General features: G+C 43.9%; 1 protein-coding gene across 4 annotated transcripts in view; it reads left to right on the top strand.

Annotated features, from left to right (window-relative positions):
- Positions 1–20147, top strand: part of DIAPH2 (diaphanous related formin 2) — a 3515124-nt gene that overhangs the window by 992647 nt on the left and 2502330 nt on the right. The gene's annotated exons all lie outside the window — the stretch shown is intronic.

The following is a 20147-nucleotide window of genomic DNA, read 5'->3' on the forward strand; positions in this document are numbered from 1 at the left end:
AGTCAATGATGGTGGTTCTAGAGCACAGTTACTCACAAACATTTCCCAGGGTCCAAAAAGCTTGGTGTGTGACGTGGCCGAGGGCCGCTTTGATGCCACCAGGGTGGTGGTTGGGCGAGGGAATTGGGTTTGTTTGGCGGTAAGGTGGGTGTAGGTGAAGCGTAGAATATACATCTAGTGGCTGAATAGAACAATGTGAAACTATAAAACCTAGGATTATTCCCAGCTTCCCCACTTTACCAAATTGTGTGATCCTTGGTAATTGTTTTATTTCACTTTCACTCCTTTTTATTCATTATCAAATTAAAGAGTACCTCGATATATATAGCTTCAGGATGTGCACAGCACAAAACTTTCTCCTGTGTTTGATTTAATAAACTATAATGTTCATGTATAACAGAAAACCAGGCAAAACAAAGAGTGTACATAACAACTGAAGTTGTTAAAGTTCACTATTGGCATTGTTGTCAGGGTAGAGGAAAGAAATAATGTTTCTAATGTCATGTTTGAAACCTGTACTTTTTAAATTAATACTTCTAAATGCACTGATAAAATCAGTTGTACTAAGGTACAAAGGTTCTGCAAGGTAATTAAATACACATAGATTTTTGAAGAGACTGTTATATTTTCACCTTTTTGCTGCAAGATGCGTTTAAAACAGATGGAGTGTCTAAAGAGGTGCAGGGCTCCCTAGTTGCATCCTCTCTTTAACCCTAATTAGGCTGTAAGTACATGCTTGCCTGTCTATTTAACATCTTTTTATTGTTCGTGCTGAATCGAGTGACCCGCAGCCCAGTGCTCCTGCTGACCAGGGGGCCGCGTGCAGGCCCTGGGCCATACTTCGAGGATCAATGTTCTAGAGGAATGAGGCAAACTAGGGAAGGGAGGACAATTGTAGCGCCGAAAGTCCAGAACTTTCCACCCAAACAGCAACTCATAGGGAAGGGAGGAGGTGGCAATTCCTGTAGCTTCTGAGAGGCTCCGGAGCAGGGTTGCATGGGTACACGTCACACCGACGTCTCAGAATACACTCATATTTCTGAGTTCTGATCTAGCCACTGATAGGCCCGCTGTTTTCTACAGCTTGTTGTAATGGTTGTCATAAGGAGGCTGTAGAGGCAGCAGTTAGGTGCACATGGAGGTATGGAAGCCACCATTTCAACCAAGAGGATAATTTCGCACAAAAGTCCTCCCATGCGATTAGCGGCTGGTTTTACATTTGCGCCCGCAGGAAGTGAGCGCAAGTTGTGCTCTTTTCTAGCCAGGCACAATGATATTATGCATGTTATTAATTGCTTGTGCAAAGCTTTCAACAAATAATGCAAGTAAGCACTAAAACGCTATTACTAAGTGTGCACATTATTCCCCAGGCATTTGCACACACGTGGAAATCATGCGGTTCAGTGGTGCATACATTTTTAAAATATCCACGAAAATGTGCACAGGTACAAGACCTCGTTTGTAAATGCATTTAGGTATCATACCCTCGCACTGATTCTACTGTGGGAGAAATGTCTCCACTGCAGACTGGGTTCTTTTGGTGGTATTTGCGGAGGAGAAGGTACCTTTCAGGTTTGTTTAACTATTATTCTTACGTTTGGGAGCATGTCTTGGAAAATAAACAAACATTAAAAGGAAAGAATCTACCACTGAACCTCCTGATTATCGTATCACATGTGCTGGTTTGATTAGAATCCACTGAGCAATGCTCACTAGGACAGTTTTAGCCCACTTTGTTTGACACTGCTTTCCTACAGAAAAAAAATCCCATTTTACCAATAGTGTATATATTTTGTCTAGTCTGAGCGTAAAATATATTAATACGCCTATATTGGCACGTGCAATGCAGAATGTTTTTTAACACTTTGGTAAAATGAGGGTTCAGCTATTTTATACATGCGCGTCATGAATGGAAGCAGCTTGTCTGTCGTAACTTACCCAGTCTCGTTTCCTTTTATATTAAGCTTTTGGCCTGTCGGTCGTCACAAACTCTCTACAGAGGTGCTTTGTGACAGACCAATATCACCCCGACAGTTAGAAAGTAGGCATTTTGAGGGAGCAATAAAGATTACAGAAAACACAACGGAATGTAATGTTTTCCAGACTTGTACCTCATTGCATTGCCACATTAGCATCGACATACATTTACATCTTCGCATTGGCATGTTCGCTGATGCATACCCCATTGCAGTTAGATAAACAGCTGCCATCTCTTTTTTTTTTTTTTATGATTTTTATTAGTAATTTTCACAAAATTATATAATATTTACATAAACCCCCCACTCCCCCCTTTGGACCAAGGTATTACTTCAAATCATCCACTAGAGAGAAAAGCAATTCGGTAAATCTGTAAGATAATACATCATGTACTGTCAAAATCTGTATAGTTACAATGAATATTCTCCCAAATGAAACCATATTATAGACCAAGCATTTTAGGTGTGATCTAGTTGCCAATGCAAGAGCGGACCCCAGATCTGCATCCCTCTTCTCTTTTTTCTCCTCCCTTTGGTTTTGTATATGGTTACTTCCAGGGTACAAATTGCTAGTAATCTAGTCCTCCATTGTGCAAAAACCGGTGAAGTAGCATCCAGCCACGCTGAAGCTATACAGAGTCGGAGGACAGCCATAGCTACAAAAATAAGGCCCTGCATATGATTAGGTCTTTGATTGTTAGATACTCCTAACACAATTTCCTCCCGAGTGATAGATATTCTAACTTGGAGAATTTCTGAAAGGAAGTCAGAGATTTCCTTTCTCAAACCTGATAGTTTGACGCATGAGGCAAACATGTGAATAGTGTCAGCAGCACCCATCGAACAACGTGGACAGGTTGTTCCCTTTCCTACTGCCCATTTTGCAATCTTATATGGTGTATAATAAAGGGGAAAAAAAGTTTTATAAAATTGTGCCTGAAGATTTATAGACATTAAACAAACCTCTGATAGTTCGTACGCTCGCAAAGGAATACTCGGTTGGATTGCAAGAGAGGTCTGCCATCTCATTAGATGTTTTCACAGGTCATCAGGGAGATTATCCCTGAGAAATTCATAGATGACCCCAATTTTAGGGGTATTTGGTCTGCATATAGTATCTAGTACGATATTATTTTGAAATTTGTCACGTCCCCCTGTTTTTTTTTGCAGAAAATCCCTGATCTGTAGGTATTTAAAAAAATCCCTATGGCTGATGGAATATTCAGACTGGAGGTCGGCAAAAGTTTTTAGGCCACTAGAGTTATAAAAACAGCCTAATTGCTGAATGCCATTCTCGATCCATCTCGACATACAAGTATCGTGGAATAGTGCGGGTAGCTCATTGTTAAACTTAAGTGGGGTGTAGTATGAGAAGCGGCCCAGGCCTAGCAGTTTTTTTTACATTAATCCAAACTTTATATATGTTGGAGATGGTCTTGAGTTTTACTTTCTTAAAATAGTTGTCGTTCATGTGTCGCCAAAGACAACCCTCACAGCCTGTCCCTAGGATCAATTCTTGTGGAGTGGTCCTATCGGAGTTATGGCCCTCTTCTATTGATAAAAGCACGATACAATATCTAATAACCGTAGCCCAATAGTATAATTTAAAATTTGGCTTTCCGAGTCCCCCTCTTTCTTTGGGCAGCATAAGCCATTTGAGTGGCTCGGCGAGGTCTCTTGTATCCCCAAATAAATCTAGAAAAGATGTTCTCTATGTTTTTAAACTGTTGGGGAGTGAACTCCAGGCATATTGTGCGAAAGAGATACAAAAATCTAGGTAAAAATAGCATTTTTATAACATTGCATCTGCCGCCAATTGTAAGATGTCAAGTCGGGTTAGTTCTTTCTTGGTGTGTTTAACCAGTGGGTCTAAGTTTAAACTCACTATTCTATCTACGCTTGTGGTTATATCAACTCCTAGGTAGACAGCATGTTTCGTTACTCTATAGTCATCCATCTTAAGCTTGTCATTAATGACTATCTGTGTTTTAGTTGAGTTCAACTTGTATCCGGAGATCTTACCAAAACTATGCGCTTCCTCTTCTATCGCTGCCATTGCTTGGATAGGATTGCAAGTGACTATGGCTATATCGTCGGCGTACGCAAGTGTTTTTGTATCAATGTTAAATACCTTTATCGGGGTCACTAATGGATGATTTTCTAGTTTCCGTATGAACGCGTCTATATAGACTGCAAAGAGAAGGGGAGAGCATGGGCACCCCTGTCTTGTTCCCCTAGTGATCTTAAATCTCTCCGAGAGTGTCCCATTGATCATAACACTGGCTCCTGGGTCAACATATAGTCCTTGTATGGCTTTGATAAATTGTGGTGTAAGTCCACATCTTGCCATAGTTTCCCAAAGGAACCTCCAGGAGACCCTATCGAAGGCTTTTTCTGCATCCAATAGTATTAGAGCCATAGGGTCCCCTGTTTTTTCTGCGAAATCAAAGAGCGATATCACCCGTTGTACATGGTCCGATGTTGATCTCCCTGGGATAAATCCGTGTTGACGAGGAGACACTACTTTATGGATGATAGGAGCTAATCGGGCAGCCAGTACTTTTGAATAAATTTTCGAGTCCCCCTTTATCAGTGTGATGGGTCTATAAGAACCCATTTCCATGGGATCTTTATTTTTTTTTCGGAAAAACCATGATTTTCGCTGTTGACCAAGAGGGAGGTGACTTCCCGCCACTAAAAATGGAACTAAACAATTCAAGCATAATTATTCTGAGTTGAATTGCAAATTTCACATAAAATTTTGAAGGGATTCCATCTAGCCCAGCAGCTTTTCCATTAGCTAATGATTTTAGTACCATCTAAATTTCATCCCACGTAGGGGAGCTATTTAGATTAGCCTGTTAAGGCAGAATCCCTCATATTGCTCCAAATATTCATCCATGTTCTCCGGTTCCCTATTAGGCTCTTATATAGGTCTTCGTAGAATCTCTCGAACGCCGTTCTAATCTCAGAGGCTTCCGTTCTCACCCCTCCATCTAAGTCTTTAATACTCTTTATTGTATTAAATATATGTTCTTCTCTTGTGCGAACAGCTAGGTGGTGTCCAACTTGTTCGCTAAGTTCGTAAGTTTTTTTTATAGATCGTAGCTTTACTAATGGCTTTTTCAATAAACACTTCCGATATCCGGTCTCTTGCCACAGCCACCCGTTCTAATTCATCAGTTACCTGGCCACTTAGTGTTGCTTTGGCTAATTCCGCCTCTGTCATACTCCAGTTCTGTTGTAGTCTATCAAGTTGAGCCTTTCCTTCTCGGTTGGACCTAACAGAGAACTGGAGAGTTTCTCCTCTGATCCCAGCTTTCAATGCGTCCCAAACTATCTCTATCGGAGCACTACCGATATTTACTTCCAAGAAAGCCAAGATCCAATCCCTCATATGGTTATTATAGCCCTCGTTATTTAAAAAGGCCCTTTCAAAGGTCCAGCTCCTCCGTGTGGGGCTACTTCAATTGCATACCAGATTAAGTGCTAACGGGTTGTGATCAGAGAGTATCCTAGGCAATTTATTGATTGTGCACCTATTCTTCAGGGAGTTGGAGATAAGGAAATAGTCAAGGCGTGCATGGCCATCTCTATTGTATTTTGTTTGTAAATTGACATTTGTATGCATAGAGGCTTAGAGACAGGCATCTGTGTCAAGTTATGGTAATCAATAGTATCATGGTCAGTGTTGGTGTAAAGGTTGCGGAAGGTTTTCTGTAAGGTTTAGGACTACTTTTAGGGATGTGGTATGCAGTAGGGTGAGTGTCAATATTAGCTTTTGAGGTAAACCGAAGGGCTCAGTGGTAGACATGGTTAAGAGAACTGAGATGGGTTTGGGTTGAGATTAGGATAAAAATGTGGGTTCGTTTTATGATTAAGCTTACTGTTAAATTTAGGATTAGTTAAATGAGTGTGAGGTTGGGTGCTGCCTAAGAGTTTGGGTGATGATTAGGGTTATATGTAGCGTTGAAGGTTTGACATGGTAAATTCATTACCATTTTAATCGTTTGACTATAAATTATCATGACTATGTAAAGGTTCATCAGGATGTATTGAAATCGGCTTAGATTTATCAAAACTTTGTGCTGCCACACGGGGGCGTGGCTAGCATCCACGCAAGATGGCGTCTCCTTTCTGAGCTCTGCCGAGCCTGCCGCTTTGCTGCACGATTCACCGGTCCAGATCACCTCCCAAAGGTCCTGCTGTGAGGACTCACACCTCAATATGGAACGGTATCTGCATTTGGGGTCCTCGAGGCTCCTGCACCCTGAGAACAATGTTCCCCCGTTGAGCCTTTTCAACCCAGCGCACCTGCAAAGATGGTGGCTTCGGCTACTTGAACAGCGAGCCGAGTGCTGCAAGCATGAGGTATCTGCACACCCTGCCTTGCAAGTCGAACAGAAGTTTCAGCAACATTGCTGGTCATTGCTAGACCCACCCACTGTACCCACCTGGTGAACCCTCCATTCTGCCTCAGGATTTACATGTGTGCATGCTGATCTGCTCTTGCGGCCTCTGCTGCACTGCCTTGCAGCACGTGCTGATCAGCCCTGGCCGGCCTGTCTTCTCGATCGAGATTGGGGCTTTGATGCTGCCCCCTCCATAGCCATGCTATCACTATTGCTCAACAGTATGACCAGGTCGCTAATGATGCTTGCGTTACAATGCCTATCGAATGGATGAAGCAATGCACGTGCAGGTTCGTGAGGCACAGTTGTCCCCTGGCCGGTGGTCAAGAAGAAGTCCTGTTTTTACTACTTTGCTTCTGGAAGGGGCAGTGCCACCTATCCTTCACACACATCTACAAATCATTGCTCCCTTAGTGCTGTTGGCTGTAATCTAGTGTTGCCTGAAATCTACATTAATACATGAGACTAGTTCATGCCTGTGTCCATGTTTGTGTGAATCTTCCACAGCCACGCTGGCTTTCTAAAGATTGATTATTACTAAACTGCGCTGCTCCTTCTGTCCATCATCTGCCACTAGATTGCAGCACCTTCTCATCAAATCAATACATGGGCTCCATCATACTCTGGCCTACGTGGTCCTCAGGCCCTCACTGTGCTCCCCTGCCTGCCGTACAACTACAGGCTGCGCTATACATCGTAACCCACCCTTAATTACAGCGGTGACACAACGGTCATCCTAGTAGCTGCCACATGTATACAAATTCTACTTAACTGATCCAGCTTATCGCTCCTCATCACTGTTTGCACAGCAAGACACTCTACCCGCCTTTGCATCTGCCATTATCTGGTTTCCAAGTGGCAGCACCGACTGCCGAAACATACCAACTGATGTAAATAGGGCACTGTGACTGGCTTTAGGCTTTCAATCATACGACAACCCACATACTCCACTCAAAATTAAGTGCCTACTACTCTGTCCAGCTACAGAGCACCACAGTGATCTGCTCAAAGACAGGGCTGAAACTGGGAAGGCCAGCTACAGGGGGACTGTAACTGTACAAACACGTCCCCTCTGTTAAACACTCCCTGTCCAAACTGGCCAGACACAACTGTACTGACTCATCACCCCCTCTCCTTGCTCACTGGACAGTCTGTAGAAAGGGTGGATCAAAGACACTACAAGTTGCTCAAGGACAATGAAACTAATCCTGGTTTGAAGAGGTTGAAACATGAAGCCCTGAACCCTGACTCCCATCAAAGAGAAGCATAGGAACCAATCCACACTCGAAATGATACCCCAAAAAATAAACAACATCCACCAAATTACTCAAAGCACAAAGACCAACACTTATATGCTTCAAACAGAAGTCACAGCGATCAGAAGAGATCGCCTGTAGCTAAATCTGAGAGTAACGAACACCGAAAACCGAATAAGAATGACGGAAGACTGCCTGAATGCGCATCCAAACACCTCCTTACGCATGACAACTCCCTCTCTACTCTCCAATGTGAATTAAGTAAGTTGGAATACCCCAATTGGAGGGGGAGCTTCAGGACCTTTGGCCTACCTGAAGGATCAGAAGATAAAGCCCCTCCATGATCGCTTTTCTCAAAATATTGATTCCGACGACCCTGGGACTCATCTTATCTCACATGAAAAAAATGAAGTCACTTTCCTGGCAAGGCGCAAAGATCAACATCTCCCAGAACTACACCAGAGACACAGTTGTCAAAAGGAAGGTGTTCTTAGCCCTCAAGCATTCACTACTGGACAGAGCCATCCAACACTCCTTTATTGGCCCAGCCCAATTAAAGATCAGTTACCATGGCACATGTTCTCTGATCCCAATGACTTAGGAGCGTTCCTAGACAACACTGCAGGACTGATATGGAAGCCTCCATGAGTGATTCCGGCCGAAAAAGAAGTCACACCATGTTACCTGGCTCAGCTCCCCAAGATCCTTTGTAGCATGTTGCATTATTTTACAAATTCATGTAACGTCTTATATATTAATTTACATATTGTGGCATATCTCTATAAAGTACTATAATATCTCTTAAGCTTTTAATGTTCTTTTTAAGTTCAAAAGGGGGTTTTATTGATAAAAACAGAAAATGTCACAACATATTACATCATAATAAATATACATTATACAAAAGAAAATCCACAATATTATTGGTGAATCAGGTTCAGTGAGGAACATGAAAACGATAAAGCATCAAAAGCAATAATACAAACACTTGAAAGACAATTGAAGTCGGAACGGTTGGGGGTATTTAGGGAGGCTTCGAGACTTCTTGCTGGGACGGATGCAATTGAAAAGAGTGACTAGCACATGTATCTAAATAGGCAGTAATAGGAGACCACAAATCCAATCTTTTTGGTGACAAGTGAATAGGATATACAAAGGAAGTATCCAGCCTATGGTTATGACAAACAGCATACCACCATGCCCTATAAGAAATTTTCGAGAGATCTTTCCAATTGGCTGTGATTTGCTGTAGCGCAACTGCTAATAGTAAATCAATATTTTTAACATTGACCTCAACATTCTCCCAGCAAGAAGATAGGCTTCCCAAGAAAACATGCGTATAGGCAAAAGGAAGTGTAGTTCCAAAAATCAGATTGATTTGAGACCAGACCCGCTTCCAAAAGGCAGACACAGTAGAACAAGAAAAAACATGTGAAATAAATCAGCCCCTGGTGAGGAACAAGTCCAACAAATATCGGGTACAGTAGTGTAATTCTTACTTAGGGCCTTCGGCGAAAACAAAAGTCTGTTATACACAAAAAACAGTGTCTGCATTGTGTTTGCAGCCCTTGAAGATTTGCGAATCTTAACCCATAACTTGTTCCATAAAGAAACTGGCCAAGACATTGCAAAATCGCGCTCCCAAGCTTCTTCAATGTTGGATTTCTGCCGGACCTTACCAATGTTGTGCAGATATGTGTATAATGCGGAAGCCTTAGGTATCATTGTTAATAAGGAACGTAGTTGTGAGGAAGGATCTGGGCTAGCAGAGAGGATGCGTGAAGTTGAGAATTGCGCATGTACGTTCAGCACAGTATTTTTGAGTATGAGGTATTTATGGATGAATGAGGGAGGTAAATTAAAGGAGCTACTCAATGAAGGGAAAGATAGGAAATCTGAGTGTGAGAAAAGCTGATGGATCCAGACCAGGCCTCTCTGATGCCAAGACTTCCGATAAAAGGGTCTATTACGAATGAGCAAACTTTTATTATGCCAAATTGTGGAGTTAAGAAAAGAGTCAATAGTATTATGAGGAAAAGGGTAGAGGGGTATTAAGAGTTTAGAAGTGAATTTGATAATAGGAGTAGCAAGGGCTTGCGGTTTACGTGAAAAGGAAAGGTATTCGTTGAAGGTAAAAGGAGACAGAGAGAGACGCTCAAATGTGATCCATAAGGGGCAGTCATCTTTAGAATCACGCAACCACAACGAGGCCTGACGGAGGAGGAATGCTTTTTGATATGCTGGAAAATCGGGAAAGTTAACTCCACCTTCAGATTTAGGACGAGTCAACCTATGCAGAGACATTCGAGGTTTTTTATCTTTCCAAAGGAAGGACGAAAGAATAGAATTAATCCTCCTAAAGGACTTTTGTGAAATAGGGACTGGAATGTTGGATATTGTATATATAATTATGGGTGATAGCATCATTTTAATGGTATCCAGACGGCCCCACCATGATAAATAAAGAGGGTGCCACCTAGTAGTTAAATCCAAAATCTTCTGCGTACATTTATCCATACATAAGGAAACTGTGCCTGAAATTGAAGACGTGACATGTAAACCCAAATATTTAATATAATTGGGACTCCAAGTAAATTTAGAGGCAGCAAAATCAGGCTTAAACGTGTATTTTGTCAGAGGTAGAATCTCACATTTATCGTTATTCAATTTGTATCCCGAAATAACAGAGTAAACTTGTACTTCTGCTAAAAAAGCAGGGACTGAGTCAGTCGGGTGAGACATGAAGAGCAGAATGTCATCTGCATAAGCCGCAAGTTACATATGAGAATTAGACGTCTGGAATCCATGCAAATTAGGATTTTGTCGCAATTTTGATAAGAACGGCTCCAAGGCCAAGTTAAAAAGAAAAGGGGAGAGGGGGCATCCCTGACGCACCCCTCTTGCTAGGTCAAAAAAAGGGGCTATCAAACCATTAGCACAGACTGCCGCTCTAGGGCTAGAATAAAGGAGAGAAATCAAAGATATGAAATGAGGACCAAAGCCAAACCACTTAAGAGTATAAAAGAGGTACGCCCACTCAACCCTGTCGAATGCCTTTTCAGCATCCAATGCAATCGCTACTAAGAAGTCTATAAAACGTGAGGATTTGGACAGAACGTCAAACAGGAGTCGTGTATTGTCCGTTAAATAGCGGCCCTTAACGAAACCAGACTGCTCCACCCCTAACAGTTCTGGCAGAAAAGAATCCAGCCGTATGGCTAGTGCCTTAGAAAAAATCTTATAATCAATATTTACTAAAGATATGGGTCTATAATTCTTACAGTATTGAGAATCTTTACCCTCTTTAGGGATTAGGCAAATATGAGCATCAGAAAAAGAGCCAAAGGACTGTCCTAATGAACTAAAAGAGTGTAATAAAAGATACAGTTTCGGTAGTAGGAGTTTGGAAAAGTGTAGGTAGAATTCAACTGTAAAACCATCAGGTCCAGGTGCCTTATCACGCTTAAGGGAGTTAAGGGCACTCAACAGCTCTGGCTGCGTCAAATCAGATTCTAAAGAAGTCAGATTGGGAGTGGCGGTTTGGGGCTTTTGAATAGTGGAGAAAAAATGCGATAAGGCCTGGTCAGTGGGTTGTGTTTCAGAAGCATACAGTGCTTTATAAAAACAGGAAAATTTGTTTAGAATATCAACATCCTTAAACTTTAGAACCTGGTGTGCGTCATAAATGGATTCAATGTTCAACTTGTTATGCTTAACTTTCAAGTAATTGGCTAAAGTCCTCCCAGCTTTGTTTTTGCCACCATAGAATTTAGCGCTGGATTTTAATAGAAACAATGAGGCGTCCTCTGTGGACGTTTTGTTATATTGAAACTTAGCCTGGACAAGAGCTTTTAAACTATCATTTGTATGTGAAGTGTAATAGGACTGCTCTAGTCTCTTAATGACTTGAAGAAGCAATTTTATGCTTTTTTGCAACAAAGGAGATTACACAATCTCTGGCAGAGGCTTTAAAGGCATCCCAAATCGTAGAAAAAGCCATGGAATCGCTTTGGTTTATCCTGAAAAATTCATCGAAGGCGATGAAGGAGGTTGTGAACTTTGGGTCTAGGAGAAGGGTATTATTAAAACGCCATCTCCGGGGACCAGTAATTTTGGGTAAAATATCAATGCCAATGGACACTGGGGCGTGATCTGAAATCAAAATGGGACCAATTTCTGCATGAGTGAGGGTTTGCGAAAGATTATGGGAAACAAAGATATAATCAATTCTTGATTGAGAATGATGAGATGGGGAATAGAAAGTAAATTCTTTGGTAGTTGGATTACATAGTCGCCAAGCATCAAAGAGCTTATGTTGGGTTATGGTATGAACAAAGGATTTATGGGACTTGTTAGGTATAAAGGAAAATTTCGAATTCCTGTCAATGAAAGGGTTGAGTACCTGGTTACAGTCTCCCGCTAAGATAAAATTATCATCTATGCAGAGAGATATGTGCTTGGCAAGTGTAGGCCAAAATGAGGGTTCACCGCACGGGGGGGCATAGACATTCAAAAGTGAGACTGGAACACCCCTGAAAGACAAGTTAACATTTAACCACCTACCACTAGCATCTGACTCTTGGGACAATAGTGAAAGCGAGAGGGATTTGCAGCAAAGTATCGCTACACCATTACGTTTGCCGTCACCTGGAGAAAAGAAAACCTCGCCCACCCAACCTCTCTTTAACTTTAATGATTCAGCCTCAGAGAGATGTGTCTCCTGTAAAAAGGCAAAGTCCACATTTAGTTTGGCAAGATAAGTTAAAACCCGTTGCCTCTTAATAGGAGAGTTCAAACCCCGTACATTCCAAGTTATTAATTTTAAAGACATAAATTAATGAAGACGAATAAACCAAAGATCATAAGATATGAACCCAATTCAAACAAGAACAATTTGAAAAAACGAGAAAGAAAGTAAAAAGACATGAAAGTCATCGTCCAAGTACAAGGGATATAGAAATTAGAGAACAGAAACCAGTAGAGACGTTGTAAAATGAGGAATAAACATAATATACCATCAACAGAAAAGAAAAATGCTGTGACTGAAAAAGAGAAATATGCCAACTTTACGAGAGTAATATATAAACAATGGGGTGACCCTGTGTCCCTCAGAACCTGGGTAAGCTTATTATAGGAAAACAATGGTTCTGTCGGGTATGGGTAAAACAATTAATTTGTTGAAAAAATGAATCAAGGAAAAAATGGGAATCAATCAAGTTGACCACACAATCTCAAAGTACAAATCACGATTAGGCTTGTTTTGAAGGATGTGATGTCATTTTTTATATATAAATTGCATCATTTATATGAAAGAGCACAAATGACATTTGTAATGCAGGATTACCAAAGTAGTAAACTGTAGAGTGAGTCAGTGAATTTGTGACAAGGTGACATAAGTGACCGAATTGTGCATAATATATACAGTGAACGAATGCAGAAAAGACTTTTTATGTACACAATATACATGAGGAGGGCCAGTATCGAGGAAAATCACAATGACACTGTTTCACGGATAAATCAAAACATGTATGAAAAACAGGTCTCGCACTGGTCCTAACAGTTATCGTCGACGTTTCAACCCAATATAAGCGACTTTGAATCGTCATGTAGGGTCTTCATCAGGACATTAAAATAAACGATGGCAACCTAGCCAGTGGTCTAGGATGGCCTGTCGCAGACAAAAGTTCACGCGTAGAAATACAGAGCGCCTCATCCGATGTAATCTCTTAACCGGCGTTGTTCTTTTAAGTAAAGCCGACTCCGGTGAATCAAATGCGTCGGAACCGATCCGAGATAAACTTCCTATTAATATTTGGGAAGAAAAGGAGCGAAGCGATTACGACTCACGCTGCAGCACCTCCTGTCTCAGTCGGAGGAAAACTTTACGAGAGTAACACAAACAAAGACATTTACAAAAAAAAAGTAGAATGAAAGAAGAGAAGAAAATATACTAAGGACAGATGAAGAGCAAAAAAAACCACATTGTAGAACAATTAACATAAGTAGAGGGAATGCAACACAAGGATCATAAAACAAAACGAAAAACATACCTACAAAAGGGAGATGTGAGGGAGGGGGAGGTGAGACCACATGGGCAGATGGACTATCCAAGCATGAACACACGGGAAGCCAGGGAAAAACCACGTCGGAGAAAGAGAGACATGCGAAAGCAAAGAGAAACAGTTAACACAAATGAAAGATGAGGCAGCATTTATGCTATGAATTCAAAACTAAGCGCCAACCAGCATGAGCCAACAAATAACTCTAGAGATAATAACATACTGTATAGAGAAAGCAATGAAGAACAGGAAAAAATTTATGCAGAGACCTACAACGCGTTGCAGACCATTACGTTGCAGACCATTAAACAATATCTAAATACTAAGTTTTGAATGACGAAGACTGGGCAGTCGAGTCCATGCTGGTCCATGCTGGTCGGCCCGCAGGAATTGATGAAACTTCGAAGCTTTATCGGGTCTTCATATGTAGTGGTCCTATTGTTGTAAGTGACCTTAAAGAGACAAGGATGAAAGAGACCATAACGAGCTCCCATTGATCGAAGATCAGACCTCATATTCAGGAAAGCTTTGCGCCTATTTGCAGTAGCTTTAGCATAATGTTGAGCAAAAAATATTGTAGAACCGGACCAAGTAATTTTCGGAATGGATTTGGCCGCTGACAAAATCTTTAGCAAGTCAGTATATTCCAAAAAATATATGATTACACCTCTTGCTCTCTGTGATGACGAAGAGCTGGAGGCCACGCGACCCAGTCTATGTGCGCGCTGAATGTTGAGCGCAGTACCATCTGGTAAATGGAGTAACTTAGGAAGAAAGGACTTGAAAAAGGTGGGAGCGTCCGACCCCTCAAGTCCCTCCTCCAGGCCGTAAATGCGGAGGTTATTCCTCCGATTGCGATTTTCAAGATCCTCCACTTGACGCTGAAGTGACGTAACTTGGGTGTGAAGTTGTGAGACAGTAGCGCAGGATTCCTTTAGTGAGGTAACACTTTGCTCAACCACGGAAACTCTAGTGTCTAATTGGGACCAATTCTCCATAAGAACTTGAAGTTTAGCATTGGTGTCTTCCATAAACGGTCGAAGAGCTCTAATTTCCTCCAGCAAGAGTTCCATAGAGACCGGTGAGACCGATTTAGGAGGAGAAGGAGGGTCTTTTTTCAGGCGCTTGGTGACAGATTTCCCGGGAACAGCAGAAGTGGTATCCATGATAGATTCCAAAGGCCGTGACAAAGACAATGAAGAGTCTTCGAGGTGGGAAAGTTCTGTGAAGAGTTTTGAGTTTTTGATAAAGGTTCGCCGCACTTTGGAAGAAGACTTGGGTCTACCCATCAACCAAACCAAAAGGCGAAACAATTATAGACTTATATCAAAAAGAGTACTCAAAACAGTTGTATTCTCCTTCAAGCAACCAATAAAAAAGTAAATGGCGCGTGAAACGTATGCAGAAAGACTGCTAGTTGGGCTAACACATCAGTGAAAATCAGACTTGCAGGCAACAGGATGCGCAAAGCCATTCAGGAACATTCCTCCTAATTATTCACTCTAAGATGGCCGCTGGGGAGATCCACTCATAGCCGGCGTAAGAATAGTAGAGGTTCGAGGCACAGAAGAGTGAAAATAGATAGCACTGGAATAAAGAGAAAATTTAAAAAAAAAAAAAACATTTCAGTGCCCCATCGAGTGAAAAACTTTAAAGAAGGTAGGCAAAGGAAAGCTGCATCTTCACATAACTCCAGTAGCGGCATAAAAGAAGATGGCGGCTGCTACGGAGCCATTCCGTGAGGAGACTCGTGAAACACGAAAAAATGCACGTTTCAACGCGCATTCGCGGGAAATGAGACCCGCAATGTAGTCAGCATACCTTCCGATGATAAGAAGCGCAGGAGACTTCAGTCAAAAAAGACGTGCAGTGCGGCTTCACCGAGGCAGACCCGGGAGCTTCACTCGGACGCCGCCATGCTCCGTGGGCATCAAACCACGCCCCTCAGCTTTTAATGTTCTAACGCTTCTAATGCTTTGCCTTTCAGAGATCCAACATTACCACAGGGTTATAACACTACCATATGTCAATATGTGCAACCCATGACCCACATACTATCACTTCTGGTGCACTGCACCAACAGCCATATTACCTCCCAGGCGATGCATGCCATCCACTCCCCATTAAACCACACCTGTGCAGACACAGTGCCCCAACTAACTCCAATATTTCACATGTGTGTCACCCACACAAACTATACAGCCTTGATTTGTTTCATGCCTTATGCTAACCCCTCTACAACACATCCCATTATCCCACCGCCACGTCTTGCTCACTATGGTGAGCCTCAACTCTCCCGGTGTGTTCACTGATGACCCACCACAAGGCATAACACAAGGGCTGATAAACGACCCACCAGTAACCCACCACGAGTCTCTGGTTTTCTAACCTCAGGTGACTCTCTATAGTGGGTTTAAGTGTACGGTTTCCCTACTCAGAGTAAGAGGCTCCAACTTTTCAGTTCTCGGACCCCTCAATTCCCTCTCTTACTCAGTCCTATTAGGCGCCCTACAAAGTTCCACATTTTTGCACTCCACATCCCAGGATGTCCCTTCTTGCGGTCGGCATGTCCACCCATAGCATAGCACACTGCACATCATATTATCCAAGTTCACAATGTCCTTCATTGCAATATAAACCTTAACATACCAACAACCCTTATCCCCTCATATTATCTCTGTATGACTACATATACCTGTCTATTATTATACGTTATTGTTTGGTAATTTACCATGCCAAGTTACATTTGGAACTATGTATTCTAATTGTGCATTTATTTATTTATTTATTTATTTATTTATTTATTTATTTATTTATTTAAATTTTTATTTTCGAAGTTTGTGCATACAGCCATCACAAATCAAAGGGTGCGACAATGAGGACACAACAATATCGTACATAGTGCTGCAAGGGGTGGAGGAGCAGAAAAAACAGGAGTAGGCAGACATTGTCAGTGTAGACATCAGAATCAAATCAATGCAGTGCAACAAGCAGGTGTACAGCCATCAAGACATCTGTGGTGACATTACTGCTAGAGGGCAACCTCCGCCCGCCACCCGTCTGCCCGCCCGCACCAGTGTTTTTCCCATCCATTTGGGGGGGGCCGCAGTGCGCGGGGGGGGGACACATACCAACCATCCACAAGTCAGCGGCCTCGGCCAGCCTCTCCTAAGGGACATGTGGGGGGGGATCCACAACGTATATCACCCTGGCGCCCTCTGCAGGCACCGCAGCTGCAAGGTAGCACCGCAACGGAGCCCAGATATCCGTGGGACGGGAAGTTGGCGGCAGAAGCTCAGAATATGTACTAATCTGTTCCTGACAATAGGCGAGGTCACGCATCCAGTCCTTGAACTTCGGGGCCCTCCCCCTGCCCCATCGACAAACAACCTGCCTTTTAGCAAGCAGAAAGGCCAGCGCGATAAATTTGCGGTGCACTGCACGTATGGGCTCTACATACCCCAGCAGAGCAAGGAGAGGAGAGGGCTCAACCTCGGAATTGATCATTTTAGAGAGTGCCTCGCACACTTGACACCAGAAGCGGTGTACCTTCGCACATTCCCACGCTAAGTGCAGAAAACCAGCCCCAGGAGCTCGACATCTATCGCATCGGTCGTTATCCCTAAGTTGAAAGCGGTACAATCGCGCAGGGGTATAATACAATCTGTGGACATACTTATAATGTATTATTCTAAATCTACTGCTGGCGGAAATGCATTCCGTCTGCAGCAAGCAGAATTCCCATTGTTTATCCGTTAGCGGGGCTGGCAGCTCCTGGTCCCATTGGACTCGAGCAGCCAACGACGGCGAAGCCACTGAGGAGTGCACTGATCGGTATATTTTAGAAACGAGCTTGGCCGGGACTTCGTCTCGAAGGATGCGTTGCAACGGTTCCATAGGTGGGGGCTCTTGTGGAAAGGCAGGTGTAAGCGCCCGCATCCCCTGTCGAAGCCAGAGGTACAGAAAGACGTCAAGGGGAGAGGGCTGTATGCCTTCATACAAGTGGTCCATGGATCGGAATATGCCATTATGGTACAAATCACCCCACGTCGAGACGTGGATGGTTCGTAATAGCTTCTGAAACCCTACTTCTTGCAGCAAAGGCATGCTAGGGTGATAAGCCAGGGGCAAGAGCGGCGCGTACAGCATGCCCAGTCCCAACATAGCGGTCAAGTGATTCCATGCGGACACCGTGCCGAGCACCGCCGAGGGCGTCCTATCTTTACCCGTCACCGGGATGTACAGGGCTCCCTCTATAGGGACCGGGTGTGCCAGCCAGTGTTCGGCAGCAAGTTGGGGCATGTATCTAGGCTGCCTTATCCAAAAAAAAGCATAGTGAGCTTGAGCTGCATAATAGTACAGTTCAAAGTCCGGGATGCCAAATCCGCCCTGACTGTACGGCTTAATTAGGATCTCCCATCGCAGCCGAGGCGCCTTACCGCCCCAAACAAGTCTAATAAGCTCTGTACGCAATTGACGAAAAAAGAAGGCGCCAGGGTGAAAGGGAATATTCAGGAAAAGGTACAGCAACTGCGGTAGAATCACCATTTTAATCAATGACGACCTGCCCGCCATGGAGAGAGGAAGGGTAATCCAACGCGCCACGCAATCCGTAATACGAGTAATCGCCGTGCCATAATTAGCCCGCATGAGCTCCTCCCTATTTTTTTCCACATGTATGCCCAGGTATTTAAAGTCACCCTCACACCAGGCGAGGGGGTAGTCCAGCCCGAACCGCACAGTGGAGGACGTTAATGGGAGCAACCGAGACTTGCTCCAGTTGATCTGGACCCCGGAAATCCTACCAAAGCGGATAAATTCCCTAAGGATAGGATTGAGATTTTCAGCCGGATCCCGTATATAGAGAGTGATATCATCCGCGTACATAGATACTAAAATCTGCCTCTGAAAACATCGTAACGCTTTGTCCCTATGGTGTTGTCGCAGTTTTGCAGCCAGGGGCTCCATGGCAAGAGCAAACAGCAGCGGCGACAAAGGGCACCCTTGTCTGGTGCCCCTGGATATGGGAAACGGAGCAGACAGCCGGCCATTCACCAATACTGTGGCTTTAGGGTCTACGTAAAGTAGCTTGATCCATGAGATAAATATGCCGGGGAACCCCATACGCTCAAGCACTTGGAACACATAATCCCATTCCAGGGAATCAAAGGCTTTTGTGGCATCAAGGAAGACCGCGGCCATGGGTAGGTCGTCATGCACTGAATTAAGGATAGAAAAAAACGTGCGCAGATTGTGAGACGTCGCACGCCCGGGTACAAACCCAGCCTGATCGGGTAAGACCAAGTTGGGGAGTAGAAGATTAATGCGAGTTGCAATGAGCTTAGCAAGAATTTTCGTGTCGCAATTAAGCAAAGAGAGAGGACGGTAAGAATCACAGTTGTCAGCCGCTTTTCCGGGTTTAAGTAGGGACGTGATGAGGGCCATGCGCATCGAAGGGGGCAGGCGACCCACCTCCAGAGCATCCTCATACACCTCCCTCAAGACAGGCGCCATGAAGTCGATGTAGGTCTTATAAAATTCGATGGGTATCCCATCCAACCCAGCGGCCTTACCAGACCGCATGTGCATAATAGCTTCCCGCACTTCGTCCAGCTCGAAAGGGGTGCTCAGAAACTCTCTTTGCGCAGCGCTAAGCCAGCCCAGCGAGACATCCTCAAGATATTCATGCAAGTGTAGATCGCCAGCCCTAGCTGACGTATAAAGCTTGTGATAGTGCGCAACGAACGTATTGAGGATCTGCGCGGTGTCTCTGTACAGTGTGCCATCCTCACCCAAAGCTCCACTATGATGTTAGAAGGCCGCATCAGTCGCACTGTCGCCGCCAGGGCCTTCCCCGGCCTCTCGCCCTCACCATAGCGGCGAGCGATCCAGTGTTTGCCTCTAAATTTCGTCTCCCTAGCGGCTTCGTCAGTGTACTCCGTAATTTTTTCGCGAATGCTCGCAAGCGTGGCATCGTCGGGCTTGTCAGTCAGCGACGTCTCGAGGGTCCTCAAGTCCGTTTCCAAGAGGCGCAGTCGCGCCAATATACTTTTCAGTACGCCCGACCCCTTAGCAATGCACATGCCCCGCAGCGTCACTTTGAACGCGTCCCAAATAGTCGCGACATCCTTCACCGAGTCTTTGTTGCGCCGGAAAAAGTCCAGACACTCGTCACGCAACTCTTCCTGAAACACTTCATCCAACAGCATCATGGGCTGCAGACGCCAGGCCGACCGCGGAGGGCCAAGGTCCGGTGCCTGCAGGGTAACCTTAACCGGCGAGTGGTCCGAGAAGGTACGGGGGAGGTGGCTTGCCCGAGTGAGCGCTGCGAGAAAGCGAGGGGCCAAGAATACATAGTCAAGCCGTGCCCATGATTTCGCCTGCGCCGTAACGTGCGTACCTTCCCGCACAGTAGCGTGGAGGTGCCTCCACGTGTCAATCAAACGG

Source organism: Triturus cristatus, chromosome 5_2, assembly GCF_964204655.1.
Source record: "Triturus cristatus chromosome 5_2, aTriCri1.1, whole genome shotgun sequence".
Taxonomy (NCBI): domain Eukaryota; kingdom Metazoa; phylum Chordata; class Amphibia; order Caudata; family Salamandridae; genus Triturus; species Triturus cristatus.